The 25,003-nt window shown below is 45.3% G+C and overlaps 4 protein-coding genes and 1 long non-coding RNA gene across 21 annotated transcripts in view; 1 reads left to right on the top strand and 4 right to left on the bottom strand.

Annotated features, from left to right (window-relative positions):
- Positions 1 to 22,099, bottom strand: part of LOC126943915 (metallothionein-1F) — a 110,393-nt gene extending 88,294 nt beyond the window's left edge. The window contains exon 1 of the mRNA XM_050773161.1: positions 22,094 to 22,099. The gene's annotated coding sequence lies outside the window, so the exon portion shown is untranslated. The remainder of the gene's footprint in view (positions 1 to 22,093) is intronic.
- LOC126943908 (metallothionein-1E) overlaps positions 1 to 25,003 on the bottom strand; it is a 339,166-nt gene that overhangs the window by 81,530 nt on the left and 232,633 nt on the right. The window lies entirely within an intron of this gene.
- LOC126943900 (metallothionein-2) overlaps positions 1 to 25,003 on the bottom strand; it is an 894,508-nt gene that overhangs the window by 64,055 nt on the left and 805,450 nt on the right. The window contains exon 1 of one of the 13 annotated variants that reach the window (XM_050773131.1): positions 23,254 to 23,258. The exons of 11 other annotated variants lie outside the window; for them this stretch is intronic. The gene's annotated coding sequence lies outside the window, so the exon portion shown is untranslated. Of the gene's footprint in view, positions 1 to 7,988; positions 7,993 to 23,253; positions 23,259 to 25,003 lie in introns of those variants that run through there. One more of the 13 variants, XM_050773138.1, reaches the window with a different exon arrangement.
- The window catches only part of MT3 (metallothionein 3), an 892,117-nt gene that overhangs the window by 42,919 nt on the left and 824,195 nt on the right, over positions 1 to 25,003 (bottom strand). The window lies entirely within an intron of this gene.
- LOC126943936 (uncharacterized) lies at positions 9,866 to 24,611 on the top strand. Its single transcript, XR_007721888.1, has 3 exons — positions 9,866 to 10,148; positions 12,694 to 14,906; positions 24,538 to 24,611. It is a non-coding gene; the product is annotated as an uncharacterized LOC126943936 (long non-coding RNA).

Genomic DNA, 25,003 nt, shown 5'->3' on the forward strand with positions numbered 1-25,003 from the left:
CACCAAACCAGGGAACCAATTTTACAAATTATGTGTTTATCATGTCCACATAGTTTTCTTTCATTTTTTATGACCTATACTGTCTCCAGACCACGCATAGTTTTCTGCTTTTCCTGCATATGTATGTGTCTATAAAAATTACATAGTCTTGTGTTACAGGTTTATAAACCTTGTATAAAATGGCATCATTCGCCATGTAGCTTATTATCTTTTTTTGTCTTTTTTGTTCCTAAACTGGGAAGTTATTAAAAATCAGAAGTGTGGAAAGACAGAGACATCACGTGTGTCTGAGAAAATGATATAAACTGGTCCCAAAGTGGGACTGGTGAGTGCTATGTCCCACCGAGCAATCACAGGCTGCAGCATCAGCATGTTAGAAAGAACACTGGACCACAGAGAGGGGCCCTGCGTGGCCAGAGATCTTATGATAGTGTGAAATTTTAAAATTGACCTATGATTTTAACTGCTTTATGGTATTCTACTATAGAACTATTTCACAGTTTCTCCTTTTCCCTGTTGATGGGCATACAGACATTTCCACCTTTTCATTATGATGAACACTCTTGCAATGAATGTCCACATAGACATATTTCCTTATTTGAAATCCATCAGTTTCTCTAGGGGGCATGCCTAGGAGTGGACTTGCTGGTTTGAAGGGAATGTGCTTATTCTACTTTACTAGATATTCCCAAATCACTCACTGTAGAGGTTGACACTCCCACAAGCAAAGTACTCAAGTATCCATTTCTCTACGTCCTTGTCAACACTTGGTATTATCAGACTTTCTAATCGTTTCTTTTCTTTCTTTTTTTTTTTTTTTTTTTTTTTTTGGAGAGATGGGGGTCTCACTATGTTGGCCTGGTTGGGCTCAAACTCCTGGGCTCAAGTGATCCTCCCACTTCAGCCTCCCAAAGTGCTGGGATTACAGGTGTGAGCCACCATGCCTGGATTCTAATTTTTGCCAGTTAAACAGTGTGCTAGGCTTTGGGTTAGCCTTCTGGTTGAGACAGATACAACAGATATGAAATGTCACTTCCTTGGTTGTGGATTTATATTTCCCTAATTACTACTGAGGCAAAGCACGCTATCGTAAATTCTCTGGCCATGTGGACCTCCTCTCTGTGGTCCAGTGTTGTTTCTAACATGCTGCACCCCATGATTGCTTGGCCGGACACGGCACACACCAATCCCAATTTATATCATTTTCTCAGACACACTGGGTGTTTCTGTCTCTCCACGCTTCTGATTTTTAATAACTTTCCAGTTTAGGAGGCTCAAAAATGCCCTTGGAAGATGAAGATGATGAACATACTGGTATGTCCCCAGGGAGGTCGCCCAAAGTAGCTGGGGAGTGGAGGGAGGTGGCAGCTGGGATCAGCACCCTCGGCCTTCACGTCCACCAAAAGCGGTTGCTAACCCCATGGGGGATGGTCTTACCGACTTGAGCAAGGTCTGTGTTAGGTTCCTGGCACTTTATCCCCTGTTCATTTAGAACCTTTTTCTTCCAGTTGTAATTAATTCATAGCAAGGAGTTCTGGACTCAGTCTGTAATGCCTCTCACAAATAGTTGAAGAAGAAGGAGAGAAGCAGAGTAACTTGGAATTGACAAAATTCTAGAATGCCAGAGCTCTAAGAGCAGGAACATGGTCCAAACTTTCTCTTAGTCTAAACCCCATTTGCAGATTGGGAGCCTGAGGCCCACAGGGGAAGTGCCTTGCCTATCATTCCACCCCAATGCGACTCAGCTGAGTGGGCTGGCAAATTGGGGAGGAAACTCCAGGTGCCTTTGAAACCTCTTAGGCGGCTATGGAGTGTGGCCATTTGCAGAACCAACTTCTTGGATGAAGCAATCGCGAGGACCCCACAAAGTGCCATGTGGTTCAACCTGTGGTACAAAGAAGGTTTTATGATGTCATTGAAGAGTTCAGACACCCAGAAAAGAAGTCGTTGGCGGGCATCACAGAACCATATGCTCAGATGTGAAATTAACTAAGGCGCCCCAGTGCACCTTAAAAAGAGCCTATCTCTTCTCTCGTGCTCCGTTTTTTTGTTTGTTTGTTTGTTTTTTGTTTTCTTGAGACTGAGTTTTGCTCTTGTTGCCCAGGCTGGAGTGCAATGGTGCCATCTTGGCTCACTGCAACCTCCACCTCCTGGGTTCAAGCGATTCTCCTGCCTCAGCCTCCCAAGTAGCTGGGATTACAGGCACCTGCCACCATACCCAGCTAACTTTGTATTTTTAGTAGAGATGGAGTTTCACCATGTTGGCCAGGCTGGTCTCGAACTCCTGACTTCAGGTGATCTGCCTGCCTCAGCCTCCCAAAGTGCTTGAATTACATGTGTGAGCCACTGCGTCTGGCCTCATCTCTTCTTTTCCTTCTTCTCCCTTTTCTCTCCTCCTCCTTTTCTCTCATTCTTCCTTTACCCTCTCACCTCTCATTTGTCTCCTGTCTCTTTTCTCTCTCCTAGTGCAAGAACACCAGCCTGGGACTCAGAGCATCTGAATCCTCCAGACTCACCCACTGGCATCACTCACTCACGAGTTCACTTCCCTGCCCGGGCCTCCATTTCCTTGAAAGAATGAGGTGTTCACACCTGGAAGACTACTCAGGCCCCTCCCAGCTCTGTTCCTGGAGTAAGGAGACAACCTTTTGGAGGATGCCTGTTCCTAAGATTTCCAGAGGGGCAACCCCTTCCCCAAGCCAATGTTCCCCAAAACTAGTTTGTATAGAAGGCATTGGGATCATAGACACTCTTGGGAGAAACCTCACTGATTGTTCATTGTCCTAGGCACTTGTTGCTCATGCTTTTCCTCCAAAGACATGGGTGTGAATTCAGCAGCTCAGGCCCTGCAGCCCTCGCAGGGTGCTCGACACAGAGCGGGTTTCCAGATTTCCACCGTTTCCTCCTGTTCTGAAATCCCTGGGATCTGTGAGCTTCTGTTTGAACAGCCCTCAGGTAGCGGGACCAAGGCTCAAACCAGAGAGTCCTTACCCACCTAGCAGGGATTTCACTACAAACCCAGACCATTGTACACTGGTTGTGTGTTGATTTCTCCAGTATGAATATATAGTCCTCTGAAAATAATAAGATCATTGGCTGGGTGAGGTGGCTCGCGCCTATAATCCCAACATTCCGGGTGGCTGAGGCCAGAGGATAGCTCGAGCCCAGGAGTCCAAGACCAGCCTGGGCAACATAGCAAGACCCCCATCTCCACAAATAAGTTTAAAAAATTAGCCAGGCATTATGGTGTGCACCTGTGGTCCCAGCTACTTGGAAGGTTGAGGCAGGAGGTCCACCTGAGCCCAGGAGGTCGAGGCTGCAGTGAGCCATGATCATGCCATTGCAGTTCAGTGGGTATCAGAGTGAGACCCTTTCTTAAAAATATATATATTTTATGTATATAAAATATTAAAATATTGTATATAATCATATATATATCAGGCCAGGTGCATGCCTTTGGGAGCAATCCCAGCACTTTGGGAGGTGCTTGGGAGTAATCCCAGCACTTTGGGAGGCTGAGATGGGCAAATCACCTGAGGTCAGGAGTTCAAGACCAGCCTGGCCAACATGGTGAAACCCCATCTCTACTAAAAATACAAAAAATTAGCTGGGCATGGTGGTGTGTGCCTGTAATCTCAGCTACTCAGGAGGCTGAGGCAGGAGAATCACTTGACCTGGAAGGTGGAGGTTGCAGTGAGCCAAGATAGTGCCACTGCACTCCAGCCTGGGTGACAGAGTTAAGACTCAGTCTCAAAAAAAATAAAATAAAATAAAAATAAATCAGATAACCTCCAATTAATGTTAAGTAGAAAAAACAAAGGCAACAGTTTGAGCATTTATAGAAGGAGAATAATTAGCCACAGCATTCATTTCTTGTGTTGTAAAGGGGCTGATGACAGAGCTTGTTGCCCCCATCAGTAGTGCCTGTGGGTTACTGACCTAATGTCCTCACACAGATTGGATCTGGGGAGCCCAGCCTGAGAATGAGACAGGGTGGCCACGACAACCCTGGCTGGGCATGAAGGCCTGGGTGTGCTAGAATTCCTGGGCCAGATACAGGTCTGAGGGAGCCTGGGGTGGACACAGATATATGCTGTCACTGCTTTGATTCTCTCTCTCTGTCTTTTTCTCTCTCTCTGTGGCCTTGGGCAAGCCACTTGTCCTCAGTTTCTCTGCCAATAAAATAGGGATAATAACATATCCCTTTAAGGGTGCTTCTTAAGAATAATTGGCCAGTTTTTGCAGGGCACTTTGAAGAAAATTGCTGTGGGGATGTTCTACTGGCCCTGGAATTTTCCTTCGTGCAGATATCAAACAGACAAGGATGGCCAATGTTCTGATTCTGGCACTCCCAGCCAAACCACTTTCCCCAGTTCAGTTGGAAGGGAGGAAGCGGGAGGGGCTGTGATCACAGCCTGGGCCTGCCTAGAATATTAAAGGCACAACCCGGCCTTTGATGCCTGCCTGCAACGCTTGTTAATTTTAATAGGAAGTGAGCAGAGTGCAGAAGGCTCTGCCTGGCAGAAGAAAACAGGTCGAGGCCAAAGAGGATGTGTGCCAACTAAATTTAGATCTTGTTTGGCTTTGAAGTGCTTGGCCCCAGTGCTAGAATTACAGGACCTAGAGGTCAGCAGTTGGGAGGCAGGGGGCTGGGGAAAGTGTAGACCTTAGGCCCCTCAGTTCCCAGCTCAGCCAGGAGCAAACAGCCCCATCTCAATTTGGGAATCACCTTAGAGTCAACAATATCCAGAGCTGATGAATTCCTGGGAAACTTTGAATTAAAGAAAGCAAACTTAAGTGCATTCAGGGGCTAGGTGGTTAATACATAGGAGTGAAGTAGGCTGACTGTAGGTAAAAGGGGGTGGTGGGTGGGGACTATGGCAAACTGTCTGAGCTTCAGTTGAATATTGGGATTTGGGAATAAGGGTCAAATTTTGCTGGCTCTTCTGATTTTTTGGTGGGGGGAATTGGGGCAGGGATGGAGTCTCACTCTGTCTCCCAAGAAGGAGTACAGGTGGTGTAATCTCGGCTCACTGCAAGCTTCATCTCTGGGGTTCAAGTGATTCTCCTGCCTCAGCCTCCAGAATAGCTGGGATTACAGGTGGGCACCACCACACCCGGCTAATTTTTGTATTTTTAGTAGAGATGGGGTTTCACCATGTTGCCCAGGGTGGTCTTGAACTCCTGACCTCAAATGATCTGCCCACTTCGGCCTCCCAGAGTGCTGAGATTACCGTTGTGAACCACCATGCCCGGCTTAGCTCTTCTGGTTTTATAGAGAAATTGAAAATCAGGACTGTGTGTGTGGCAGGGAGGCGGTGGGGGGTGAGGTGATATTGCAATTTTTAAACATGGACAACTTTTAAACCATGACAAGGAGCTGTTCCTTCTGGGGGGTGGCACTTCAGGAGCAGAACACTCCGTAAGATCCTTCTGAGTCAAGGCCGTTGGAGGAGATGCTTCTTTGCCTTGAACTCTTTTAAACTTCAAGGGAGACCTCGAATCCTTCTAATCGTTGAAGCATCCATCCCTCTGCATCCACTTTGGGACTTTATAGATCTAATTCAAGCCAAGCCTCCTTTTCTCCACGTGGAGAAAAGGCCTCATTTCCTAGCTCTGTCATCTCATCATCCCTTTGATCTCTGTAGGCATCTGTAGTTGCCTGACAAATATACCCAGGTTTGAATGCAAATGCTCCTAAAGTGTCTTCACCCACCTTTCATCCTAGGGCTTCTGGAGAAGTAGAACACATGTACCTGCTGACACGGGCCCGAGGACATAGGGAGGCCAGAGAGTGACATCTTTTTACCAACCCCACAGGAAGCAGGAAGATGGGATGATTGGACACTTCTTTTTTGTTGTTGTTGTTTGTTTGTTTGTTTGAGACGGAGTCTCGCTCTGTTGCTGGAGTGCTGTGTCAGGCTGGAGTGCAGTGGCGCAATCTTGACTCACTGCATCCTCCGCCTCCCAGGTTCAAGCAATTCTGCCTCAGCCTCCCAAGTAGCTGGGATTACAGGCATGCCACCACGCCCAGCTAACTTTCTGTCTTTTTTGTTTGTTTGTTTGTTTTTCACCATGTTGGCCAGGGTAGTCTCAAACTCCTGACCTTGAGTGATCCACCCGCCTTGGCCTCCCAAAGTGCTGGGATTATAGGTGTGAGCCACTGCACCTAGCGGCCACTTCTCATGGAACGGATGCCTGGCAGAGACCCGCTCATGTATTCATTCATGCATTTATTACACAAATATTTACCAAGGTCCTAAGATGTACCCAGCTCTAGATTGCATGCTTCAGAGGTAGCAATCCTTTAAGCAAGTCCTTGCCCTCCTAATTCTAATATTCTAATAGGGGAGAGAGAAGACAGACAAATCATCACACCCATGAGTAATCACAAAGTGTGATATGTGACATGGAAGAATACAGATACATGAAGGGAAATCCAATTCAGACAAAGAAGGTGACCCTTCAGCTGCAACTTGTGGAGGAAAGAGCATTCCTGGCAGAGGGAACAGTATACGCAAGGGCCCTGCGGCTGGAAAAAGTTTGACTTTTTTGAGAAACTGAGAGAACGCCAGTATAGCTAGAAGTAGTGACTAAGGGGAAAGTGTTTACTGCAAGAGCTGTGAATCAAATGCCTACAGGGTTTAGCAGGTTTCACAAATGAGTAACGTGAGCCAGGTCAGAGACAATAGGGAACAGTGGAGACTGTGGCAAAGCAGAGAAAACATGACCTGTAGAAAAGAGGCAGCTACTGCTCAACTGCAGCCAGTTTTATACATATGGAGATGGAAACAGTGAGTTCAGTGTTGCCAGATATATTGATTTTTCAAAAGAACCTCTAAATAGATAGTTTTATACAAAATCTCCAATTGAAAAAAACAACATTGAGATCCTCACAACACATTTGGCAGCCTGGGTGTTACCTCCTTGCAGCTCCTGAACTGGGTAAATCCATAGGGGAGAATCAAGGAATTGTACAGCAGGGAACGTCTCACACTCCTGTGAGGAAACTGAGGCCCAAAGAATTCTCAGCCCTCAGCCCTTGTTCCATAGGTGGTTTCCTGAGGAACAAGGGACATTTCAGGTGGGTTTTCTCTTTGGGCCCCAGGCAAGCTTTTACTTTGGGGCTCAGTTTTCTAATTTGCAACTGGGAGGGTTGAGGCCAAGTTTGGCCAAGTTTGGCGGCTGCCTGGGGCTGTGGTGTGTGGGGTAATTAGGGCTTGGAAATGACTTTGAAGCTTTCCAAGGCAGAAGAAAGAGCTAAGTACACAGTAAAGCTCAGAAGGGGATTTCAAAGGCTTGTTCCTTAAAGTGTTACCATATGCTTCATCTCATCCCATGTCCAGGGGGTGTGATCCAGAGGGTATATGAACAAGTGGCTGTGCTCTGCTGTGGGAACCTGGGGAGCACCCCAGTATATTCACATCTCCCCTATTACCCTATCTTTTCCTTTAGTTCCCATTTTCTTTCTCACCCAGGTACTCAGTGAGTCCCTTCTCTGTGCCAGCCATGGTACCAGGTAGAAATACATCCCCACGGAGCTTGCAAACCCAGCAAGGAAAATAGGGAATCAGAAATTCCACTTGCATGACCAGGTGCGGCGGCTCACATTTGTAATCCCAGCACTTTGGGAGCCCAAGGTGGGTGGATCACATGAGGTCAGGAGCTCGAGACCAGCCTGGCCAACTTGATGAAACCCTGTCTCTACTAAAAATACAAAAACAAACAAACAAACAAAATTAGCCAGGCATGGTGGCATGTGCCTGTAATCTCAACTACTTGGGAGGCTGAGGCATGAGAATCTCTTGAACCTGGGAGGCAGAGGTTGCAGTGAACCGCGATTGAGCCACTGCACTCCAGCCTGGCCAACACAGCGAGACTCTGTCTCAAAAAAAAAAAAAATTCCACGTGTAGTGTGCGTTACAAAGTGGAACTTGTAGGGGCCCTAGAAGCCACAGAAGCAAATAACCCTTTTAAGGGCTTAACACCCCCCAGTCCTGGGTAAGTGATGCTACAGTTGAAATCTGAACACTGAGCTGGAGTTAGCCAGCGGGGAGGAGAGGATGGGAGAATATCCTGGGGAGAGGGAGCTTCCAGGATCAGAGGCTGGAGGGAGGATGAGGGAGCTTAAGGAGTCTCAGACCTTCAGAGCCCCAGAGCCCAAGGTCAGACGATAGACTGGCAGCTAGGAAGTGAATAGGAGCCAAATCACACACACCCAGAGCCTTTGGAGCCAGAGTATGGGTGTTTTTGGTTCTGTTTTGTTTTGTTGTTTTTGTGTGTGTGTGTGTGTGCGCGTGTGTCTGTGTTTACCTTGAGGGTAATAGGAAGTTTCTGAGTTTCAACCCAAAAGGAAATGTTAGGATTTGATTGCATTTTTTCAGAGCTCAGTAGTTACTTCCTTAATTTCATCTCCTTACAGGAAAATCTTGGCCAATGAGTTGCTTCTAATTGTATTCTTCTCTGGTCACCAAATCTCATTTTTGCATCTTAGCATCCTAAGACACCGGCACCTCACTTGCAAAACAGGTACTATTGTAAACTGTATTTGAGAGGAAAACACTGGCTCAAAGAAGTCATCTGCAAAGGTCACCCAGCCAGGAAGAGGCAGAGTGAGGATTTGAGCCTCAGTGTATCTGGTTCCAAAACCCAGGCTCTGTGCACAATGCAGGCATGGTCAAGATAATGGATCAGGATACCACCATGTTTGTAGGGGAATGAGGGAAGTGGGAGGAGGCTAACTAATCATACTCATTTGTTTATAAATAGAATACATCTGCCAGGAGACCACTTCCTGTTTGGGACAGAAATGCAGAACCTGGCAGAATGCCTGGGAAGTGATCTGTCTCAGCTACATTTCCAGGCAGAAAAAAATCTCCTACCTGTGCAGCAACCCCACAGATGCTGAAGGGGAAAAAAAAAATCCCACCTATAAAATCAACATCTGCAAAGAGCTAGGTTCAGGAGGAGCTAAAGCTTTGCTCTGCGTGTGTTTGCATACTAATGAGGCTCATTACCAAGGGCCTGACCTCCAGGGTTCTTAAAATGCCAGTCTTTATCCAAGCCTTTTTTCTTTCAGAGAACATTGAGCTGGTTCCTGGGACGGATGCTGCACAAAAGGGCCTTTCAGGGCCTCCTATTGAACAAAGTGTTCTGTTCCCATCGAAGCTTTGAAAGACGTGGGGAGAAAACGAACCCAGAGTGACTAAGAAGTGCTGCTTCTCAGGGATGGGCAGATAGACGCCCTGCAACGTCCCAGGACAGGCCTGCTGTGGGATAGGGAGGCTGCCCTTGGCATGGGCTGCCATCACATACCCAACACCTTGGTAAATTATCGCTGTTGGGCTTATAGCTAGAAAACCTGAAAGGAGACATGAGTCATTGGACATGATGAGACACACATTGGTCCAAATGTTCCAGTAAGGGTGGAGACCATCCCTCATATTGTCTTATGCCCAATTTCTGCCTCCAAAGAAAGAAAAAGTAAAAACTAAAAGGCAGAAATGAAATCCACAAGCAGACAGCCCGGCGTCACACCCTGAGCCTGGTAGTTAAAGATCGATCCCTGACCTAATCGGCTATGTTATCTATAGATTACAGACATTATGTAGAAATGCACTGTGAAAATCCCTGCCCTGTTTTGTTCCGATCTAATTACCGGTGCATGCAGCCCCCAGTCACATACCCCCTGCTTGCTCAATCGATCACGACCCTCTCACATGCACCCCCTTAGAGTTGTGAGCCCTTAAAAGGGACAGGAATTGCTCACTTGGGGAGCTCGGCTCTTGAGACAGGAGTCTTGCGGATGACCCTGGCTGAATAAATCCCTTCCTTCTTTAACTTGGTGTCTGAGCGGTTTTGTCTGCGGCTCGTCCTGCTACATTTCTTGGTTCCCTGACTGGGAAGCGAGGTGATTGGTGGATGGTCGAGGCAGCTCCTTAGGCGGCTTAAGCCTGCCCTGTGGAACATCCCTGTGGGGGACCCTGACCAGCCCAAGCGACGCGGATCCTGAGAGCGCTCCTGGGTAGGCATTTGCTCCGGTTGGACGCCTCGCCAGAGCAGTGCCTGGCAGGCCCCTGTGGAGGATCAACGCAGTGGCTGAACACTGGGAAGGAACTGATACTTGGAGTCCAGACATCTGAAACTTGGTAAGACTAGTCTTGAGAACTTGCTCACTCCATGTGAGTGGAAGTGTGGCCTGATCACCCACAGCGTGCCTTTATCAGCACTTTGGTTTGGTTTTGGTTTTGACTTGGTTTGAATTGCTTGATAGGACCGGTCTTGGGAACTTGCCCACTCCATTTGAGCGGAAATGAGGCCTGATCACCCACGGTGTGCCTATACCGGCACTTTGGTTTTTGTTTTTGACTTGACTTGGATTGCTTGATACTTTGGTTCTGGTTTTGACCTGGCTTGGATTTTTGGATACTCTGATTTTGGTTTTGATTTTGGTTTGGTGTAAATTACTAAAGTGTGTGTGTGCCCTTTTTACCCGTTCTTTGTTTTGTGGTGTGTGTGTGGTGTGAGCATGGTGTTTTGTCTCTAGGAAACACTGGTGAGGCACAAAGTAAGCTCACCCCACTAGGAACTTATGTTGAAAAATTTCAGAAAAAAGCATTTAAGGGAGACTAAGGAATACTATGACACCAGGAAAACTTAAAACTTTGTGTAAGATAGACTGGCCAGCATTAGAGGTAGGTTGGCCATTAGAAGGAAGCCTGGACAGGTCCCCTGTTTCAAAGGTATGGCACAAGGTAACCTGTAAGCCAGGGCTCCCAGACCAGCTCCCATACAGAGACACTTGGTTACAGCTGGTTTTAGACCCCCGCCCCCAACACACAGTGGTTGAGAAAACAGCAGCATAAGCGGCTGGCAGAGGCAAGGAAAGACCAGCAGAGAGAGAGAAAGGAAAGAGACAGAGAGGAAAAGAGGCAAAAAGAGAGAGGAAGAGACAGAGAGGAAGATACAGACAAAGAGGGAGTCAAGGAGACAGAGAGAGAGAGAAAGAAAGAGAGAGACAGGGAGAGAGAGAGAGACAGAGGCAAAAGGAAAGTCAAAGAGAGAGAGACAAAGTCAAAGAGAAAAAGAAAGAAAGAAAGAAAGAAAGAAAGAAAGAAAGAAAGAAAGAAAGAAAGAAAGAAAGAAAGAAAGAAAGATGATTTAACATTAACCGCTGAAAATTCCCTTAACCCAGCAGGTTTCCTAACAGGGGATCTAAATCTCAATTACCATACGAAGGTCTGACCAGACCTAAGAGGAACTCCCTTCAGGACAGGATGATTGATGGTTCCTTCCGGGTAATTGAAAAAAAAAAAGCCATCTATACTAATTCTAATTTGGACAAAACAAGGTCTTAATAATAGCAAAGGATAATTAAAATTCCAAACTTACAAGATTTTCAACAAAAGTAAAGTTTGCTAAAAGTTAACAGTGTCAGACGGGCGCAGTGGCTCACGCCTGTAATACCAGCACTTTGGCAGGACAAGGCAGGCGGATCACAAGGTCAGGAGATCAAGACCATCCTGGCTAACATGGTGAAATCCCGTCTCTACTAAAAATACAAAAAATTAGCCGGGCGTGGTGGCGGGCGCCTGTAGTCCCAGCTACTCAGGAGGCTGAGGCAGGAGAACTGCGTTAACCTGGGAGGAGGAGCTTGCAGTGAGCCGAGATGGTGCCACTGCACTCTAGCCTGGGCGACAGAGCGAGACTCCGTCTCAAAAAAAAAGAAAAACAGTGTAACCTGTATTATAGTAACTTCTATTCTTGTGGCCTTAGACAGTCTAGTCCACAGACATAAAAAAAGGTTCGTTTTGGAAACAAATGGTTATTATCTTCGAAAAAAGAAAAGAGAAAAAAAGGGGGGGGGTGGAATTTATATAAAAAGAGTGTTATATGGTAAATTCTTGTCCTGAAATAAATTAACTGGTTGTTTAAAGAAAGAAATGTTTGTAGTAAGTCAGAAAGTTAAGGCATGTCGAAAAATTGCCTGTAAAAGTCGTGAAAGAAAAAAATGGTTATAAAAATAAGTGTGTTAAAAAAAGAATTTATGCAAAAAATGTTGTGTAATTTAAAAGTAACCATTATGAGGAAGCATAAGTAACCTTATGAGGAGGCATAAGAATGTATATTTTTACCTACATTAAAAAGTTTAAAAAATTATTGTTTTGAAGATTTAAGCAAGTTTTAAAACATTAATTGTAAAGAAAATTCTGTGTTTAACATATTAGCTAAAGTTAAATAAGTATCATCCAGTTTTTCTGTGGACTGGACATTAAAGTAAAAGCATAACAGGTTTTTCTTAAAGCACCAACCTGCTCTTTAGCAAAAATTATAAAAGGTTAAAAGAGTCTATAAAATCTTACCCTATAGTAAAACATTAAAAATTAGATAACTATGTCTACAAGGTTTTATTAAAATTAGGTTTAACATTAATAACACACTAATATAAAGATAACATTTAGCTTATCTGGTATAAAAATCATACAAAAAACATTATTAAATATAAAATAGTGTTTAGCTTTCTTTGGTCTAAAAACTAATAAAAATAGGTGCTAAAGGAAATTTCTCAGTAAAAAGGCACTAAGGACAATAAAGTCCACTGCCAAGGTCCCCACATTTAAAACAAAAGGTCAATTTCTTAGAAAGTATATACTTGGTTTATCTTCCACTTTCCTTTCTCTCAAAAACTAAAAGTCTTTTAGCACATGTACCACCCCTAGAATTTCCAGCAAACCAGCACCAGCCTGAAGATCACGTTCTCATCGAAAGGTGGAAAGAAGAAAAACTCGAGCCATCCTGGGAAGGACCCTACCTTGTGCTGCTAACCACCAAGACTGCTGTTCGTACAGCAAAAAAAGGATGGACTCATCACACCCGAGTCAAGAAAGCACCACCCCCTCCAGAGTTGTGGGCCATAGTCTCAGAGGAAAATCCTACCAAACTAAAGCTAAGAAAAATCTAACTCTTTTCATCTATTCTATTACTCTTTCTTCTTTCTGTGCTCTATTGCTGACCATCTAGTTATTAACATAACCAAATCAATTTCACCTCAAACTATTGCATTTAGTGCTTGCCTTGTTATACCCTGTGGGGGACTTGCCAAGTCAAAGACAGCTTTCTACTTCAGAAAAGTACTTCTGTCCCTCCTGACTCTCCTCAGACTGGGCACTGGTAAACTAGGACCATTTAATCCAGGGAGATTTTGATAAAGACTCCAGTGCCAACCATGAGTCTTGCCCCCCGATGTAGAGCTTTCATGCCATATTTGGTCTAACGTTCTGTGGACCACTAAAGAGCAAAGATTGACTGCCCCAACCAGTTTTTGTAATTTCCTAAAACCATACATTCATTTTACTAGAGGATCATAGAAGTTAAAGACTTAAAACAAACTTTAGCAATTAAGACAGGATATCAAGATGCAAATGCCTGGTTAAAATGGATCAAATATTCCATTTGTGCGTTAAACAAAAGCAATTGTTATGCTTGTGCACATGGCAGTCCAGAGGCCCAGATTGTCCCCCTTCCACTAAGGTGGTCCTCCAGTCGACCAGGCATAGGCTGCATGGTAGCTCTTTTCCAGAATTCTACAGCCTGGAGTAATAAGTCATGCCAAGCTCTCTCTGATATATCCTGAAGTCTGGCACCCTTCAGGTCAGTCCCCGAGGGCCATCCAGCTTCTCCCTCCCAATACTAAGTTCACTTCATGTCTCTCACAACAGGGAGGAAACAGCATTCCTTGGAGACCTGAAGGGATGAGATGAGCTTAAGAATTTTCAAGAGCTTATCAGTCAGCCCTTGTTCATCCCCGAGTGGATGCGTGGTGGTATTGTGGTGGACCTTTTATTGGGCACTCTGCTGAATAACTGGAGTGGCACTTATACTTTAGTCCAATTGGCTATCCCTTTCACCCTGGCATTTCATCAATCAGAAGGAAAAAAAATAGGACATTGTAAAGTGAGAGAAGCCCCTTATGGGTCTTTAGACTCTCATGTCTGTTTAGATGCAATTGGAGTCCCATGAGGAATACCAGATCAATTTAAAACTTGAAATCAAATAGCTGCAGGATTTAAGTCCATATTTTGGTGGGTGACAGTTAATAAAAATGTAGATTAGATAAACTACATCTATTACAACCAATGGCAATGAGGTTTTCATGAGTTAAAAGAAAAACTCATGTCGTCCCCAGCCCTGAAGCTACCTGACCTGACAAAACTCTTTACACTCTATGTGTCAGAAAGAGAAAAACGGCAGTTGGAGTTTTAACCCAGACTGTGGGGCCCTGGCCAAGGTCAGTGGCCTATCTCTCAAAACAACTAGACAGGATTTCCAAAGGCTGGCCCCCAGGTCTAAGGGCCCTAGCAGCAACGGCCCTGTTAGCACAAGAAGCAGATAAACTAACCCTTAGGCAAAACCTGAATATAAAGGCCCTCCACGCTGCAGTAACTTTAATAAATACCAAAGGACATCATTGGTTAAGAAATGCTAGATTAACCAAGTACCAAAGCTTACTATGTGAAAATCCCCACATAACCATTGAAGTTTGCAACACCCTAAACCCCACCACCTTGCTCCCGGTATCAGAGAGCCCAGTTGAACATAACTGTGTAGAGGTGTTGGACTCAGTTTATTCTAGCAGGCCCAACTCCGAGACCATCCTTGAACATCAGTAGACTGTGAGCAGCATGTGGACGGGAGCAGCTTCGCCAACCCCTGCCAAGTGACTCTGAAGAAGACGACAAGCCCTGCTCCAGTCACACCCGGAAACTGACTGGTCCATGCACGGCCGAAGCATGAGGAAACTCATCACAGGACTCATTTTCCTTAAAATCTGGACTTGTACAGTAAGGATTTCAACTGACCTTCCTCAGACTGAGAGCTCTTCTCAGTGTATACATCAAGTCACTAAGGTAGGACAAAAGGTTGCTACGGTCCTATTATTTTATTGTTATTATAAGTGTACTGGAACTCTAAAGAGAACTTGTTTGTATAATGTTATTCTATACAAGGTATGTAGCCCAGGAAATGACCAACCTGATGTGTGTTATGACCCATCTGAGCCTCCCATGACCACAGTTTTTGAAATTTCCACAATTATCTCACTCATGGCCTATACAGCAACTTTTTTTCTGGTTCAGGATCTAACCCAGGAACAACAATTACATTTAGTTGTCCTGTATTTTATTCTCTGTTCACGTGAAACCATTCCTCAGCTTTTCTTTTTCTTCATGAGCTTGACAGGTTTCTTTTGTTTTTAAAAATAGAGATGGGGTTTCACCATGTTGCCCAGCCTGGTCTGGAACTCCTGGGCTCAAGCGATCCACCCGCCTTGGCCTCCCAAAGTGCTGGGATTACAGGCATGAGCCACCAAGCCAGGCTGACCTTGACAGTTTTGAAGAGTATAGGCCAGTTATTATATAGAGTGCCCCTCAAGGTTTGCCTGATAAACTTTCTTAAGATTAGATATAACAGTTTCTGCATTTCTGTCAGCAACAGAAATGATGCTGTGTCCTCAGTCTGTCCTGCCGAGAGGTGTGTGATGTCAGTTTGTCCCATTACTAGTGACATACATACAGTTTTAAAACACAAAAACAATTAGCTTATATTAAACAAGCTACTTTGCAACCTCCCCAATCAAAAATTGTGATCATCTTTATTTTTTAACATTCACTATTTTTAGTTTTATTTGTTTGTTTTTCTTTGAGATTGAGTCTTACTCTGTCGCCCAGGCTGGAGTACAGTGGCATGATATTGGCTCACTGCAACTTCCACCTCCCAGGTTCAAGCGATTCTCCTGCCTCAGCCTCCCGAGTAACTGGGACTACAGGTGCCGACCACCATGCCTGGCTAATTTTTGTATTTTTAGTAAAGACAAGGTTTCACCATGTTGTCTAGGCTGGTCTTGAACTCCTGACCTCAGGTGATTCGCTTACCTTGGCCTCCCAAAGTGCTGGGATTACAGGGGTGAGCCACTGTGCCCAGCCAGTTTTATTTGTTTTGAATAGATAATATAGTTATATGGTATAGTATAGTAGCTGGACTACAGGCATGTGCCACCACACCCAACTACTTTTTTTTCCTTTTCTTTTCTTCTCTTTTCTTTTTTTTTCTTCTTCTTCTCCTTCTCCTCTTCTTCTTCTTCTTCTTTTTTTTTTTGTAGAAACAGTCTCACTATGTTGCCAAGGCTGGTCTCAAACTCCCGGGCTCAAGCAGTCCTCCCACGTCAGCCTCCCAAAGTGCTGGGATTATAGGCATGAGCCACCACACCTGGCCAGCAGGCTCCTTTGATCCCTCTAGAAACAGGCAAGATTTCTTGGAGACCAGTCTAGTAGATGAGGTGGGACACTCCTTTGGGCTCAGAAAGCAAGGTCTGGGTTTCAAGTGATGCTGTAACCATCTTTCCATGGTGAATAGATATACTGCTACATCAGCATCTAAGGAAGCTCGTTCCGGTCCTGTTTCAGGGAAGCCCAAGATCCACAGGTCAGAGGCAAATGGTGGGAGTGAGGGTCTGAGAGCGCCATGAGCAGGAGCTATAGACTGGGACGGTAAGCCTAAGCCTGAGCAGGGCAGCGTTCCAGCCAGACTCTGGTACTAATCAGTCAGCTGGGTGACCCTGGGCAATTCACTCCTTTTTTCATCCTTCTTTCCTCATCTGTACAATAGGCATAATTCCACCACTACATTTATTTGTATTTTTGTTTTTTGGTTGTTTTTTTAGAGATAGGTCTTCACTCTGTTACCAAGGCTGGAGTACAGTGGTGCCATCAGAGCTCACTGCAGCCTTGAACTCCTGGGCTCAAGCGGTCCCCCTGCCTCAGCCTCCTAAGTAGCTGGGACTATAGGTGTGTGTCATTGCACCTGGCTAATTTTTTTATTTTTTGTAGACGTGGGGTCTCTCTATATTGTCTAGGCTGGTCTTGAATCCTGGGCTTGAACGATTCTCTTGCCTCGGTCTCCCAAAGCACTGGAATTACAGGCGTAAGCCACCATGCCCACCCAGCCAACATTTAGCTGTTTTGAGGAATAAATGAACTAATCTGTAGGAAGTCCCTGGTACTTAGCAGGCACTTAGTAAAAGTAACTACAACTTCCCAACCCAACAGGGAGGTAGAAATCACAGCCAGCAGGTGACCATGGGGGCTCTCCCAGTACACACCCCTTTCAAAACCCACAGGACAGCAGCCCCGCCCACATCTGCTGGACTTGCTGAAAGGCATTGATTTTGATGACAATTTCACTTCCTTTGATGTATCATTAGTACTTCTAGAAAGCCCAAAATACTGCCTTCCTTTGAGTCAGGGACTGTTCCCCAATAGCCCCTATTCCTTCAAACTATGAAACTGAAGGGAATACTTTCTTTGGTCAGGGGTTTTACTGACTTTTCCTGGGATGTGGGGTTCTTACCCCGTGTGGGAGGCTATGAGACTCAGGAGTCATTCAGTCGTTCCCTTCATTCAATAAATATTAATTGAGGGCCAGGCAGTCTTCCACCTAGGTACTTGGAATAGATACATCAGCAAACAAAACTGGTGAATATCCCTGGCCTCGTGGAATTTACATTCTCAGAGAGGGCAGGAGGAAATAGAGTAAACATAACCAATCAATCATGCAGTTTGTTAGATCATGCAGTTGTTTGTCAGAAGGTAATAAATGCTGTGGGAAAAAGTACAAGTAAAGAGGCCCAGAAGTCGCCGGGGTAGGCAACATGTGGTGTATACAATCAAACGGTCAGGGTGGGCTTCTTAGAGGAGACGCAAAGCCCTTCAGCAGCCCTGTGAAGTGGTGTCCATTTCACAGATGGTGCAATTGGGGCAGAGATGGGCTAAATAACTTGCCTGAGGTCACACTGCAAGAAAGGGCAGGACCAGGATTCTAGCCCAGGCTGACTGGCTTGAGGCTGCATTTCACCAATTCCTTATATAAGAGCTGCAAGGAATCTGGGGATGAGGAAACTGAGGCTCAGAGAAAGAAAAGAAAGTTGCTAAAAGTCATGGAGCAGGAGGAAGTGTGGGGTTAGAGGTGAGAGAGGTGCCCTAGCCTGGCATTCCCAAAAGGGAGAGGTTTTTAGATGATCCACAGAAAAACTTTTGTTGTTGTTGTTTTAAATAGTTTTAATTTATGTATATGAAAAAGAAATTATAAATGCATTGAAAATAATTTCACAAAGATTAAGTGCTTAGGATGAATAATTTTTTTTTTTTTTGAGACCGAGTTTTGCTCTTGACCCCCAGGCTGGAGTGCAGTGGTGCGATCTTGGCTCACTGCAACCTCCACCTCCCAGGTTCAAGCGATTCTCCTGCCTCAGCCTCCTGAGTAGCTGGGATTACAGGTGTCTGCTACCACGCCCGGCTAATTTTTTGTATTTTTAGTAGAGACGGGGCTTTGCCACGTTGGGCAGGCTGGTCTTGAACTCCTGACCTCAGGTGATCTGCCTGCCTTGGCCTCTCAAAGTGCTGGAATTACAGGGGTGAGCCACAGTGCCTGGCCAGGATGAATAATTTTTAAGTGAGTTAATTTAATGAAGATAGTACTAAATAAACTATAGCACAGTAGAACATAGTTATGGCAAAATTTAGAGGACAGTGCTGCATGCTGAAGTTTGGAATGTTTTGCCTTCAGTCTGTTATAGGACCAACAAGTTCGTATGACCATGGTACAGTAACAGAAAAATACTCTAAGACAGCAGGGTTTGCAGCAGAGAAAGTTTTTGCAGAGCACCACATAAGGAGATAGAAGAAGACTCAAATCCATCTCTCCAAGGAGTGCTGGGCTGGGGTATTTTTTGAGGCAGAGTCTCACTTTGTCACCCAGGCTGAGCTGGGGTTTTTAAGAGGATCATGGCAGGTGAGGGGCTGGAAAATTGAGGCCATTGATTGGTTGGGGTAAGAGGAATGAAATCATCAGGATGTGGAAACTGGGTTTTTTGGTGTGTCAGCTTCTCATGGTGTCCTTCTGACCAGCTGATGTCAGTGGAGTCCTTCAGACCAGCTGACGTCAGTACTTTCACTGTTACGCAGGACTTGAAAGACTATTTCAAATGGAAAACAACATTTCACAACATTCAAGTTGTTATCTACAGAGCAGTTAATGGGTGGCAGGGTTTATGTCATTCGAGGGCAAGAGGCAGTGAATGACCATGAGGAAAGAGGCCAGGGAGCAAGGTGACCTAGTGATTAATGCTGAATGTCCTGAAAGCTTGGTTTAGTTTCACTTCCCTCCCTCCCTTGTCAGCTGATTAATTTTATAAACTTTATAGGGATGGTTTCAAATCATAGCTTCCCAGGGCCAGAGAAGGAGATTTTTGGAAGGGCCTGGAAACTCAGCCTCCTTGTTCAAGGATCCCATGTTGTCATCACCACAAGCCTCCCCACAAACTGTCCCTGCCTCACTGCCTGCACCTGTGGGAACCAGCCCTTTTTATGGACAATTTTATCTTCAAAGTGCTTTTGGTTTGTTAATTGCCCGGTGCAGCCCTGCCAAGGATGGTGGTTCGCACCAAGCCCACTAAAGAACCCAAACATCCCTGATGGGTTGATGTGAACAGCGTGGGGAAGACCTTGCCAGGCTGTCTTGGCAAGGCACGGCTCTGAGTTAGAGAAGCCTGGGAGAGAATCCCAACTCCACCACTTTAATGCATCTCTGGGAGCCTCAATTAATTATTATTATTTTTTGAGACAAGGTCTCACTCTGTCACCCAGGCTGGAGTGCAGTAGTGCAATCGTGGTTCACTGCAACCTTGACATCCTGGACTCAAGTGATCCTCCTGCCTCAGCCTCCCAAGCAGCTGGGACTACAGGTGTGCACCACTATACTGGCTAATTAAAAAAAATTTTTTTTTGTAGAGTCTGGGTCTCATTATATTGTCCAGGCTGGTCTTGAACTTCTGGGCTCAAACAATCCTCCAGCCTCAGCCTCCCAAAGTGTTAGGATTACAGTAATCTTTTAAAACCTATGAAATGGGGATAATAGAATTGTCAGGAAGACTCAATGTAACAAATGGCTGTTGCTCCCTTTCATATCTAAGTGTCACATCCTCCACATGGCATTCGGTGTTGGGTACCATCTCTCCTTTAGCCTCCAGAACATTCTATATGTTCCTCTTGTATAACACAGATAAGTTGTCTGCCTTGTATTGGGGTGAACTGTGTCCCTGTCGCTCCTCGAGGGTGAGGTTTGTGGCTAAGGCATCATTATATTTCTCTCAGCAGGAAGCCCAGGGCTTGGCACGAAGTTCAGTAAGTGTTTGCGTGCCTGAGAGGCAGCTCATGTAGTAAACAAAACAAGAGCAAGGGCCCTAAAGTCCCACTCTGTGGGTTCAATCCCTGGTTCTGTCCTTCGCTGCCAGGGGATCTTAGGCAAGATACTTAATCTCTTCCTGCCTCAGAGTCCGGACCTGTAAAATGGGGGCAATTAATAATAGCACCTACAACATCAAGTTGTTGCGAGGATTAAGTCAGTCAACATGGTTAAAGTGCTTATAACAGTAGCTGCTGTGGGATGAGAGCCATACAGTCGTTGGCTGTTATTTATTGTAACCAGCATCTAGCGCAGGGTCTTTTGCCAGATGTGGCTCCCGTAAACTTTGTAAAGCTGACCTAAAAGACTAAACTCCTATCCCATCCTCTCTCCGTGCATACACATACTTTGCAGGTTTATGAAATTCTACCATTTCTTTTTTCCTTTTCTTTCTTTCCTTCCTTCCTTCCTTCCTTCCTTCCTTCCTTCCTTCCTTCCTTCCTTCCTTCCTTCCTTTTCTTTTCTTTTCTTTTCTTTTCTTTTCCTTTTTTTTTTTGGAGATGGAGTGTGTTACTCTGTCACCCAGGCTGGAGTGGCAGAGGTGAGATCATGACCCACTGCAGCCTTGACCTCCTGAGTTCAAGCGGTTCTCCCACCTCAGCCTCCTGTGTAGCTGATGTCACGGGCGCACACCACCATTCCTGGCTAATTTTTTATTTTTCATAGAGATGGGGTCTCACTACATTGCCCAGGCTGGTTTTGAACTCCTGGACTTGAGCAACCCTCCTGCCTTGGCCTCCCAAAGTGCTGAGATTACAGGCATGAGCCACCACACCTGGCCTGAAATTCTACCATTCCTAATTCATTCTTTGGAGTTAAGATAATGTACTTATTAAAATGCAATTGTTGTCATCTTCAAATATTAGTTGAACAGTTCCTACATAAAAGGCTTTGTGCAGAAATACTATGTGGCCTTAAAAAAATGAGGATGCTCTCTAAAGCATATGAAATGAAAAAAGAAAAATATAAAACCGTGCATGTAGTATTCTACCATTTATGGAGTACACAAAAGCTAGGTAAGGCGTATGTTTAAGAAGAGAGGACTTACCTGTGTAACCACAGACCATGTGTGGAAGGAGACCCAGGGAACTCTGTCAGTGGGGCGTCTCCAGGGAGGGGATTGTGGTGGCGAGGACTGGGATGGGAGGGGGACTTTCTTTCATTCTACACATTATGTCCTTTTTAAAGTAAATATACTTTTATTTCTTGTAGGGATGGGGTTTTCCCATGTTGCCCAGGCTGGTCTCGAACTCCTGGGCTCAAGTAATCCACCCGTCTCGACCTCCCAAACTGCTGGGATTATAGGTGTGAAGCCACCATGCCTGGCCTTAAAGTAAATATCCCAGTACCTTGGGAGGCTGAGGAGGGTGGATCACCTGAGGTCAGGAGTTTGAAACCAGCCTGGCCAACATGGTGAAACCCCGTCTCTACTAAAAACACAAAAATTAGCCAGGTGTGGTAGCGGGCATCTGTAATCCCAGCTACTCGGGAGGCTGAGGCAGGAGAATCACTTGAACCTGGGAGGTGGAGGTTGCAGTGAGCTGAGATCATGCCACTACACTCCGGCCTGGGTGACAGAGGCTCTGTCTCAAAAAAAAAAAAAAAAAAAAAAGTAAATATACATTTTATTGTGATAAAATATATATAACATAAATTTTACCATTTTAACCACTTTAAAGTATGCAATTCAGTGACATTAAGCCACAAAACTGTGTAACCATCACCATTATTTCCAGAACTTTTTCATCATCCGCAACAGAAACTCTGTACCTATTACACAATAACTCCCCATTCCCTCCTCCCCCCAGCCCTTGGTAACCTCTATCCTACTTTCTGCTTCTATGAATTTGACTAGGTACCTCACATAAGTGGAATCATACAATATTTGTCTTTTTGTAGGTGGCTTATTTTACTTAACGTAATGTCTTCAAGGTTCATCCATACTACAGCAGGGGTCAGAACTTCATTCCTTTTCATGGCTGAATAATATTCCATTGTATGTACTGACCATGTTTTGTTTCTGCATTCTTTTGTTGATGGACACTTGGGTTGCTTCTGCCTTTAGGCTGGAAGCATTATCATGAATAATACTGTTGTGAGCATTGATGAAAGTGTTTTTTTGAGTCCTTGTTTTCATTTCTTTTTTTTTTTTTTTGTGAGACGGAGTCTCGCTCTGTCCCCCAGGCTGGAGTGCAGTGGCGCTATCTCGGCTCACTGCAAGCTCCGCCTCCCGGGATCACGCCATTCTCCTGCCTCAGCCTCCTGAGTAGCTGGGACTACAGGCGCCCGCCACCGCGCCCGGCTAATTTTTTTGTATTTTTAGTAGAGACGAGGTTTCACCGTGGTCTCGATCTCCTGACCTTGTGATCCGCCCGCCTCGGCCTCCCAAAGTGCTGGGATTACAGCCGTGAGCCACCGCGCCCGGCCTGTTTTCCTTTCTTTTGGGTATATACGTAGGAGTGGAATTGCTGGATCATAGGTAATTCTGTTTAATCTTTGAGGACTTGTCCTGTTTTCCACAGCACCATTTTACAGTTCCCCTAGCAATGAACAAAGATTGAATTCCAATTTCTCCACATCCTCATGTATGCACTTTTATACCTTTTAATTTGGTATATCAAAGTATTACCCATTCAAATAAGAAATTAAAGAAATATTTCTAAAAGGCTCTGGGCTAAAGAGCTCAGGTGGGTGAGTGGAAGGTGAAAGACACCAGCGATAAAAAGCAGCCCTGCTGTTCAGAAGGAGCGCATGGCGGGGAGTCAAGAGAACTGACTTAGCCTTGACTCTGCATTGATTGGTTGCGTTCTTACATTCCCCTCTGAGACTCAGTTTCCCCAGGGATCAGGTGCTCCTGAGTTCCCTTCCTGCTCCATTAACTAAGGACCCCACATAGATAGGTCAGAAGGGAAGCGTGGACAACATCCTCTCCAAGTGGGTGCATACTCTTGGCTTGCATCCCCCACCTCCTTTCCTCACTGGCTTCCAGGTGGCTTAAGCAAGGCAGGAGACAAGGGTGGGAGGAGAAGGAGTTGAGATTTTCAGTGCTTGCTTCCTGCTTACACTGCTGCCTCCAGCAGCTCCAGCTAGGTGCCCTCTCACTGGGTTCCTGAGACAGAGTTTCCTTATTCCTTTAGGCCTAGGGGTGGTGTGTTCATTTGCTTGGGCTGCCCTAACAAAGTACTACAAACTGAGCAGCTTAAACAACAGAAATGTATTTTCTCATAGTCCTAGAGGCTACAAGTCCAAGATCAAGGTGTTGGCAGAGTTGGTTCCCTCAGATGCCGTGAGAAAGAATTTGTTCCACGCCTCTCCTGGCTTCTGGTGGTTTGCTGGCCATCCTTGGCATTGCTTGGCTGGTAGAAGCATCATCCTGATCTCTGTCTTCATCTTCATGTGGTACCCTCCCTGTGTGTGTGTCTCATGTCCAAATTTCCCCTTTTTATAAGGACACCAGTCATATTGGATAATGCATTCGATTATGACACCCTACTTTGATTTTCTCTGCACAGCCCCTATCTCTAAACAAGCTCACATTCTGTGGATAAGGAAATTGTGGTGTATATATATACATATATATGGATAAGTTTCCTTATCCACAGATATATATGATGTATATGATACATATATCACATATATATGATGGAATACTACTCAGCCATGAAAAGGAATGAATTAATGGCATTCACAGTAACCTGGATGAGATTGGAGACTATTATAAGTGAAGCAACTCAGGAATGGAAAACCAAACATCGTATGTTCTCACTTATAAGTGGGAGCTAAGCTATGAGGATGCAAAGGCATAAGAATGACACCATGGACTTTGGGGACTCAGGGGAAAAGGGTGGGAAGGAAGTGAGGGTAAAAGACTACAAATTGGGTGCAGCGTATCCTGCTCGGGTGATGGGTACACGAAAATCTCATGAATCACCACTAAAGAACTTACTTATGTAACCAAACACCACCTGTTCCCCAGTAATCTTTGGAAATAAAATTGTTTTAAAAAAATTTAAAATGCAGTTTTTGTTTCATTGGTATCTATGTCTAAAAAACATACTGCCAAGTCTTGCTTGTTTCTTTTTTTCTCCAATAAGAAGAAATTTACGTAAAAAAAAAAACAAAAAACCAAGCTCACATTCTGAGATACTGAGTCACCTCAAAACAGGTGGTCCCAGCTTCCCCTTTTGCCTGTTTATCCTGTGTGGTGTCCCAAATCCTACTCTCCATTTCACGTCTTCACAGTCACAGGTGAGCACGCCTTCTGCAGGTGAGCACACTTTCTGTAGGTGACCACGCCTTCTGCAGGTGAGCATGCCTTCTGCAGGTGAGCACACTTTCTGTAGGTGACCACGCCTTCTGCAGGTGAGCATGCCTTCCGCAGGTGAGCACGCCTTCCGCAGGTGAGCACGCCTTCTGCAGGTGACCACGCCTTCCGCAGGTGAGCACGCCTTCCGCAGGTGAGCACGCCTTCCGCAGGTGAGCACGCCTTCTGCAGGTGACCACGCCTTCTGCAGGTGAGCACGCCTTCTGCAGGTGAGCACGCCTTCTGCAGGTGACCACGCCTTCTGCAGGTGACCACACCTTCTGCAGGTGAGCATGCCTTCCGCAGGTGAGCACGCCTTCTGCAGGTGAGCACGCCTTTTCTGTGTTGTGCGGGGATCCATCAAGCCCCTCAGCACCTCGGCCAGTTCACTTTTGTCGATGGATT

The sequence above is a fragment of the Macaca thibetana genome, chromosome 20 (genome assembly GCF_024542745.1).
Source record: "Macaca thibetana thibetana isolate TM-01 chromosome 20, ASM2454274v1, whole genome shotgun sequence".
Classification (NCBI taxonomy): domain Eukaryota; kingdom Metazoa; phylum Chordata; class Mammalia; order Primates; family Cercopithecidae; genus Macaca; species Macaca thibetana.